Below are 9787 nucleotides of genomic sequence, written 5' to 3'. Positions count from 1 at the left end.
TAAAATGAGTGTCTACCCGGAACAAGGATGGTTTTGATTTGGAAAAGACGGGGCAATCATACAGTTCTTCCACCACACACACACACACAGCAACCACACTTTAACACATCCTGCGCCAAAAACGTTGTACAACGTGTTTCAAGGTCATGCTAATTCTGCCATTCCACGGCGTACGACGTTATTGAGATCATATTTAATTTTTTCGCCATTGGTATTCAGAATGCCCTCACGGAGCCTGGTCTGATGCAGTGGGAGCCTGCACAACTCTGCAACGCTTCAATACTGCCGCCTGGTGGATGATCGGCGAGTTACAACCGGAAATGGATCTCTGGTGATCTCGGTGCACCGGGCAAATGCGTCTGGCACTCACATATTGTTGCGGGACTCTAGACACACGTTGTGTATATGGATCGCTGCCATAACTCAATAATCGATATGATTTGGGCGTTTATTATTATTATACAAACCGGAAATGGATCGAGTAGATCACCGTCAAATAAGTGGGATCTTTTTCCTCCAGTCTCATCGGCGAACGGTAAGAGGACGCTGACGTCATTTTCAGCGTGAGTGTTTATTATTAATAATGCAAACTGCTCTGATCAATATATCACCCATACTACATAAAGCATTTACTGAATTATAAACGACCCCCCCCCCCCCCCCCCTTCATCCGCGCATGATCAGTCATAACGTTTAGGATCATGTACAGTTGAAATTTTTAATATAACGTGTATCGGCAACAAACGGCAGTTGATAATCTATATATGCGTTTATGCCTATAACTCACGTTCTAGGAATTACTGCAGAAAACGATAAAAACATATTTATATTCTAGACGGTATTTTCGTATGAATCTATGAATGAAAAAGTATAACGTTCCTAGATCCTGAACGATAGATAATCGATGTTGAATGGGCCATAGTAATGTCAATTTAGCAATACAATTTAAAAAGTTATAGCCCTGCAAAGAAGGTGAACATCTCCATAGGCTTAGAGTGGTGGCAGAGAGTGGTATGAGACAGGCAAACTGTGTGGCAGTTAACACTTTGATCGCCATGGGTTAAATTCATAATTTACCATCCCTCGCCAGCTCTATTTGTCTATGGAGAAGTTCCCCTTCTTTGCAGGGCTATAACTTTTTAAATTCTATTGCTACATTTCCATTATTATGGCCCATTCAATGTCCTATATGTATTGTTCAGGGTGTAGCAACGTTAAACTTTTTCATTCACATATTCATACTAAAATATGGTCTAAAGTATAAGTATGTTTTTATCGTTTTCTGCAGCTTTCTTCAGAAGGTGATTTATAGCCCTAAATGCATTATATTGATGATCAAATACAGTTTGGTAGGAATCTGTGCGAGATAAAAAGTTTCAACTGGGGGAGCTCCAGTAGCTCACCGCATATCTCTGCGCTATTTCTGCGTCGGGGAAAACCGTGCTGCGTCACAGATCTGGTGGACTCCGAGTTCGATTCCCGGACCCGCCGTCATTTGCCAGAATGTCTTCCCCTGCTCTATATCCCGTTTCACCCTGTATCTGTCGGTCATGCTTGACCAGAAAAGCGATAAACGCTAAAAAATAAAGTTTAAAAAAAAAAAAAGTTTCAACTGGACGTGGTTCTAGACGTTTCTACGCATCATCTGATGATGACCGGATGGGCGGGGGATCGTTTATAATTCCGTGGGCAGCGTTAGATGATTCATCCAGAGTGGGTCATATGTTCATCAGATCAGTTAGTATAGAATACGTTAGAATATAATGCTGAATCTTACCGTGGCTTCCTCGCGCCGCTGGCAGATGAGCGTGGAACAGATTTTTTTTCTATTATGGGATGTAGAAATGCCCGATCCATTTCCAGGTTGTATAATAGTATATACGTCCAAATAACGTTGTTTATTGAGTTAGGGCGAGCGATCTATTATCCAGTGTTTCAAGATGGAGTTGCGGGAGCTATAGAGAGTGGCCGGACCACATTTGGATGAGTACTACCGCTTCAAAGGTTAATATCCGGTTGGCGATCTGCCGATCGGCCACCAGATGGCGCTCTTGAACCGCTAGAGAGTTGAGAGGAGATCAGCACTGTGTCTCAGGGCTCCGGAAAGGAAATATGATTTCGATGACAGATTTTTGAAATATTGACATCAAAGACGAGTTACGGCGTCTTCGGCAGAATGAGCATGGCTCTGAATGACGTGAAAACTCGTTCCCGGCGATCATAGTGTTAATGTGTTAATATTCATTTGTTTTGTAAGTTCATTCGCTTTCCTTTGGAATTGTGCATCCTATACTTGGAGATCGTTGGGATCACAATAAACAACATCTGAACTTGATACGACACAACTGAATTAATTGTTTGCTGGAAAAGGTGCGTCTGAAAGGTTTTACCCCGTTCTGATCGCGGCTGATGACGTTTGGGATTTGCCGATACAGTCGAGTTATAATACAAAAGTGTCCTTTATATAGAAGTTACACCGGTACACGTTACATTACATTTCTCTACGTCACATACCCTCTCTTCAGTCGGCAACTTCAATCACTATAAATGGACGCAGCTGGTTACTAGGTTACTAGGCGCAAGGCATTCTGGGACTTGTATTTCTACTAACTAATGTGGTGACTATAATGTAAATAATAGTATCTCTGACTATAATAAACAAACACTCTTCCAACCTTGCTTTCAAATGTAAATAATAATCAATATTAACATAATATGAAATATAACTCAACATTAATCAGGTAACCTGACTTACAACAACACACTTGTATCGGGAGATTTGACGATACCTACAACCTACCTGGCAACCTGGTCCTCAAGCGGGAATCGAACTCAGGACCTTCTTGCTGTGAGGCGACAGTGTTAACCACTACACCACCACTTAGATTTGGTAACGAGAGTGTCTTGTTTCCTCCCGTGTGCTTCAAGGAGGAATGCACGGTACTGTATGTAATACCTAGTAAGTCCTATTGTAAGGGTTTTGGCACAAATGTCCCAGTTCCCTTTGAAATAAACTCAAGGCTCATGATCAATGCCACGAGGCAAGATGGGCGTTCCGAGCCATGAAACGGTCAAAGTAATAATAATAATAATAATAATAATAATAATAATAATAATAATAATAATAATAATAATAATAATAATAATAATAATAATAATAATAATAATAATAATAACTTTATTTGTATAGCACCTTTCATACAGGGGATTGCAGTTCAAAGGGCTTTACATCAGTAAGAAACAAGACATAAAATCAGTGTAAAACAAGCAGCAAGAGCAAAGCATAAAGTGGGATAAAATAATGCAGATATATTAATCAATCAGAACCTCATGTAGCAGTTTATTGATTTATTTTTCAAAGATCCGAGCAGAGCCCAAACAAAACAAATGTAACTCACCCCGAATCCCTAACGTTCCCCAACAAAACAAAAGGGAAACAGAAAAATACAAAATCAAACCTAACTTCTAAATAGCAAACATGAGAAAATAGTGTACCAACAACAATAACAGGGTTTCTCCCTCTTACTGGCTGCTACCTTACAATGTGTGAAGTGGACGGACGAGGTTAGATATGAACACAAAAAGGTTATTTACATCCTGTATGTTTAACCCTTTCATGACCACACTACCAAAGGGTTAGCCCTTTCACTGCGACAATACAGAAGGTCAAGCCTTTCACTGCCACACGACAAAGGGTTAACACTTTCACAACCACTCTACAGAAGGTTAACCGTCTGTAGTGTGGCAGTGAAAAGGTTAACCTTCTGTAGTGGTAGTGAAAGGGTTAATCGTCTGTAGTGTGGTAGTGAAAAGGTTAACCTTCTGTAGTGTGGTAGTGAAAGGTTAACCTTCTGTAGTGGGGTAGTGAAAGGGTTAACCTTCTGTAGTGTGGTAGTGAAAGGTTAACCTTCTGTAGTGGGGTAGTGAAAGGGTTAACCTTCTGTAGTGTGGTAGTGAAAGGTTAACCGTCTGTAGTGTGGTAGTGAAAGGTTAACCTTCTGTAGTGTGGTAGTGAAAGGTTAACCGTCTGTAGTGTGGTAGTGAAAGGTTCACCTTCTGTAGTGTGGTAGTGAAAGGGTTAACCGTCTGTAGTGTGGTAGTAAAAGGTTAACCGTCTGTAGTGTGGTAGTGAAAGGTTAACCTTCTGTAGTGTGGTAGTGAAAGGGTTAACCGTCTGTAGTGTGGTAGTAAAAGGTTAACCGTCTGTAGTGTGGTAGTGAAAGGTTAACCTTCTGTAGTGTGGTAGTGAAAGGTTAACTTTCTGTAGTGTGGTAGTGAAAGGGGTTAAAGAGAAGATTAAATCATCTAAACTATCACTGTCACCTTTCAGTACAGGTCACTTAACTTCAAAAATTAATGGCATGGCTTTTAACCGAGTCAGCGCTACAGAATCACAACACACATCAAAGCAGATTGTTGGGAGGGAGTGGAGGAGAAAGAGGACTTGACAGCTAGCGTGTAAATCTGCCGGCTGGACCAATCGGCTCCTCTGTGAATCAGTCCTCCAGCCAATCGGAGGAACCCCACCTGCAGCTCATCACCCCCCCCCCCCCCCCCCCCCCCCCCCCCCCCCCCCCCCACACACACCACGCACACACACGCACGCACGCACGCACGCACACACACACACACACACACACACACACACACACACACACACACACACACACACACACACGCAGACTAATTGCTCACTGTACTGGGAAGGAAGAGGAGACGGGGTTAACTGCACAATACATTAACAACAATAAATGACACAAGGGTCATAACAATTATTATTATTATTATTTCATTATCCTTTTGTTCCCCGAGGCTAGGCCTGCCACGATAACACATTTTGCTGGGCGATTAATTGCCCCCGAAAATATCGCGATAAGCGATATTATTGCGACCGGTTAGAGAATTTTTTTTTGAGAAATTTATTTCCCAAAACTTTTATTTTGAAGCCCACCGCTCCGTCTTTTCCGGTGTTTAAGACTTTTATTTTGAAGCCCACCGACCGGACCGGAAGTATTGTTGTGATTATTATCAGGTACTTTTTGGGTACCAGAAATAGAATAGAGACGCGTCTCTAGGATTTCATAATCATTATGTTTGCAGCAGGCACAAGTGCAATAAACAAAGGATACAGTCACTGTGTATTCTGCCTCATTTATTGATTAAACAAAACCGACATCAACACAATTTGCCACCGAGCGGAGAGTTTAGTCTCGCAAAAAGATCGCTGACTTGTTAAGGCTTGTTGTTAGGTTAGGTGCTAATGTTGTGCTAGCGTTTTAGCATGGCTATCGTACATAGCGTGATCAATATAACTCGCTATTGATTGTTTGTATGAGTAACGTTAATGCTAGTAGAATAGACACAACGTGAGGTAATCACCATCCATTTTAAACCGGTTATTACCTAATGCTAACGTTAGCAAATAGACGCGACTGGTAACGTTACAGCTTGTTAGCCTAATGCTCGTTAACGTTAACGCTTGTAGAATAGACACAATGAGAGGTAACGTTAGCAGAATAGACACAACGAGGGTCTCGTTAATGTTGTTATTGATATTATACTACTGCTCTGTAGTAAAGCCAGCGGCCCGCCTCCCAACACGGACAGTGACTGACAAGGGGCACTGGGTCCGCCTCATTAAAACAAACGCGCAAATAGCAATTAATCGCGCCCGTCAAAATCATTGCATTCATTTTAATTATCGCGGCAATTAATCGATTTATTGCTTATCGCGGCAGGCCTACCCGAGGCCCACTGTAGCTCAAACTGCTCGTCTACATGGATCCCATCCGATCCCCGTCGCCGGCGGTGAAGAAGGCCACGTTTTCTAATCAAGACGATCACATTACTGTATGTGCGATCGGAACTTTGAGAACGGAACGTTCCAAAATACCTCTCCTGCTGCGCACACCGAGGTCAGGCCTGCTAACGACTTGATCACGTTACCCCTCCTCCTCGTCCACTCCTCACGTACACATCCTCCCCATATACCTCGGTACACCCCCCCCCTCCCCCCCCCCGCCCCGGCTGACGCGGAGGTCTGAATACCCTCTGTGTTCCCAAAGAGAGAGGCTTGTCTTCGCTTAATCTCATCAAGCGCTCGGAGCATGAACGCCGCCAAGGTAGTACGCTTTTGTGCTCAAACCCCGCCCCCCTCTTTTCTCGATCCTCCAATCGCGAATGTTTGCTTTCTCCTCGGACAAAATAAAAGAGGGTGGGGTTTTGAGATCCATTCTTCAGGGTGTTCTGTCTGTGTGTGTGTGTGTGTGTGTGTGTGTGTGTGTGTGTGTGTGTGTGTGTGTGTGTGTGTGTGTGTGTGTGTGTGTGTGTGTGTGTGTGTGTGTGTGTGTGTGTGTGTGTGTGTGTGTGTGTGTGTGTGTGTGTGTGTGTGTGTGTGTGTGTGTGTGTGTGTGTGTGTGTGTGTGTGTGTGTGTGAGGGAGAGGGTGGGGGAGAGAGGGAGAGAGAGGGAGAGATGGGTGAGAGAGAGGGGGAGAGAGGGAGAGAGATGGGGGAGAGAGGGAGAGAGTGGGGGACAGAGAGGGAGAGAGATCGGTGAGAGAGGGGGAGAGTGGGGGAGAGAGAGGGAGAGAGGTGGGGGAAAGAGAGGGAGAGAGATGGGGGAGAGAGAGTGGGGGAGAGAGAGGGAGAGAGATGGGTGAGAGAGAGGGAGAGAGAGGGAGAGAGTGGGGGAGAAAGAGGGAGAGAGATGGGTGAGAGAGGGAGAGAGAGGGGGAGAGAGAGATGTGGGGGAGAGAGATTGGAGAGAGTGGGGGAGAGAGAGGGAGAGAGATGGGTGTACTGATGAGCCTTACTTCAAAAAGCCTCAGGTCGTCCCTTGGTCTGGTGTCGGATACACGGAGTGGGAATTCCCTAAGGACCGCCAGCCTCGCAACAAACCCGGGGGGGGGGGGGGGGGCATCTACCCTTGTCCTTGGCCCACAAAGAGAGCCAATGTGTGCACTCACTCTCTCTCTTGCAAAGTCCCTGTGTGCATGAGAGAGAGAGACAGAGAGAGAGAGAGAGAGAGAGACAGAGAGAGAGAGAGACAGACAGAGAGAGAGAGAGACTGTGTGTGTGTCTTTGTTTGCCCGTGTGTGTGAGTGTGTATGAGTGTGTGTGAGAGAGAGAGACTGGTCCGTGTGTGTGTGTGTGTGTGTGAGAGAGAGAGAGAGAGAGAGAGAGAGAGAGACACTGGTGTGTGTACAGTATCTCTGTGTGTGTGTGTGTGTGTGTGTGTGTGTGTGTGTGTGTGTGTGTGTGTGTGTGTGTGTGTGTGTGTGTGTGTGTGTGTGTGTGTGTGTGTGTGTGTGTGTGTGTGTGTGTGTGTGTGTGTGTGTGAGAGAGAGAGACTGGTCCGTGTGTGTGTGTGTGTGTGTGTGTGTGTGTGTGTGTGCGTGCGTGCGTGCGTGCATGTGTGTGTGTGTGTGTGTGCGTGCGTGCGTGTGTGTGTGTGTTTGTGTGTGTGTGTGTGAGAGTTTGGTTCAGTCAACCACAGCAGGCTTTTGAAAGAGGTCTTTGACTCAGTCAAACTGAATGGACATGGAACATCGGTTTGGTTGAGTGTCAGAGTGTGTGACTGTGTGTGTGTGTGTGAGTGTGTGTGTGAGTGTGTGAGTGTGTGTGTGTGCGTGTGCACGAATATAGCTGCTGTGTGACACAGCAGGCTGGAATGTGTGACATTTAGGGGAAGTGAAAGGATTGGCAGAACCCTTCTGGCAGGGATCCAGATGAATGAGGAAGTTTGTTGATTGATCCCGGTGCACAGTGTGTGTGCGAGTGTGTGTGTGTGTGTGTGTGTGTGTGTGTGTGTGTGTGTGTGTGTGTGTGTGTGTGTGTGTGTGTGCTACAACTGTAAACTTTTAGTTTTCATATTTGGAAGCCTGGGTCATGTTCATAAGTTGGGTGTTAACAGCGCAGACACACCAGTCGCGCACGAAGGCAGGCGGGCGACCAGCGCTTCACTTTCGCTCCCATGTTAACGGACGTAGCTGTGCCCACCGGCCGCACACGGGCACGCGACTCGCGGGGTGGAAGCGATCGTTTCCGCTTTGGTTGGATTCAGAGGCGTGCGCGCCACGCGCATTTTCACAGAAATACACTCAATATCTGCATTATTACCACATATAGATGTTGTTCAACCAGCTAATGTGTCTGTATCTTTCCCAATACAAATAAACCATATTACTATACTTTTTCAGGAGTACACTCACACTGATCATCATTCTAAAATGAATTCTAGCATTCTAATTAATTATATAATAACTGGTTATACATGCAAAATGGACAATAGAAACACTGGAACTGGAAATCTTTAAAAAAATCTTCAAACGGGGACTGACTTCGCATATAGACCAGGCATTTACAGCTGTTCCAATGTAAATGTGCCTTCCTCCTCCGTGCACTTTTGCCCGCTCTGAAGTCGGACTCGGTGTGCCCGGCCACGTGCGCTGTTCTCGCACGTAACCTGCGAGTGCCTGCGAGTGCCTGGTGTGTTTGCGCTGTTAGAGGCCTTCAGAAGGCCGGTCTTCCGAAGGGAAGAGCCAAACCGTTAGCAAGATATTGCTCAGTGTCAGCTATTATTGGCAGCCGCACAATTTGGAGAAGACGCTGCTATCTGTACCCATGAGCTGTGTGTTACTTGTCTGGTTCATCATCATATGTGTGTGTTGTGTAACTTTGGTTGCCATTGCCAATGTGTCCTTTAGACATTGTATTTATGTGGACATAAATAAAGATTCTAAATGTGTGTGTGTGTGTGTGTGACGTGTGTGTGTGTGTGTAGTCGAATTATGTATGTGTTGTCGCCTTACGTATTTGTGTGTGCCCAGTGCAGGTGTAGTAGTGGTTCAGCCCCCACCCCTCACCTCTGGAACCACGTGTACCACTTACTCATGACGTGGGTTTGAATTCCCACCAGAACTTACCTCTCAAAAATAATACAAATAAACTAAGGGCAGTGGACTGCCTGAGACTAAGATAAGATAAGATAAGATAAGATAAGATAAGATATTCCTTTATTGATCCCCTTGGGGAAATGCAGGCATCATAGCAGCATGGGGAAGGGGGGGGGGGTACAGGTAGTAAAAACAACACAAGCAACACAAACCCAAAGGAACAACAGTGTAGATAGAAAAATAAAATAAAATGAATAATAATAACATGTGTATACCGACCTATTCTCAGTCCTTGCCCCACAATGGTGGAACGAACTTCCTTCCCACCACAGTTAGGACAGCCGAAACCCGTCCAATCTTTCGCCATCGACTAAAGACACACTTCTTCAACCAATATCTGAAATGAAAAAAAAAAAATAATAAATAAAAATAACCCTAACTAACCTTACTTGCACTTGTCCTAATATACTACCCTGTAGCACTCAACACTTTGATGAACATTGTTACTCAGCTGATAGAGGTGTACCCTTCCTGCTGACTTGTCGTACAGAACTTGTAAGTCGCTTTGGATAAAAGCGTCAGCTAAATGACTAAATGTAACATAAGATAAGATAAGATATTCCTTTATTGATACCCTTGGGGAAATTCAGGCATCATAGCAGCATGGGGGAGGGGGAGGGGAGGTACAGGTAGTAAAAACAAGCAGTGTAAACAATATAACAAGTCAATATAATTAACTAACTAACTACTAAAGGTAGTATTATTGTCCTTTTTAGGTTCCTAGTGATGATGATGATGATGATGTTTTTTATTTTCGTGTCTTACATACAGGTGTATGCCCAGCCCATATGGGCTTACAAGACACATAAACAATAAGTATTTTATTTTTTTA

The sequence above is a fragment of the Notolepis coatsorum genome (genome assembly GCF_963971535.1).
Source record: "Notolepis coatsorum genome assembly, chromosome: 4".
NCBI classification, from domain to species: Eukaryota; Metazoa; Chordata; class Actinopteri; order Aulopiformes; family Paralepididae; genus Notolepis; species Notolepis coatsorum.
This window is presented reverse-complemented; position numbering follows the sequence as displayed.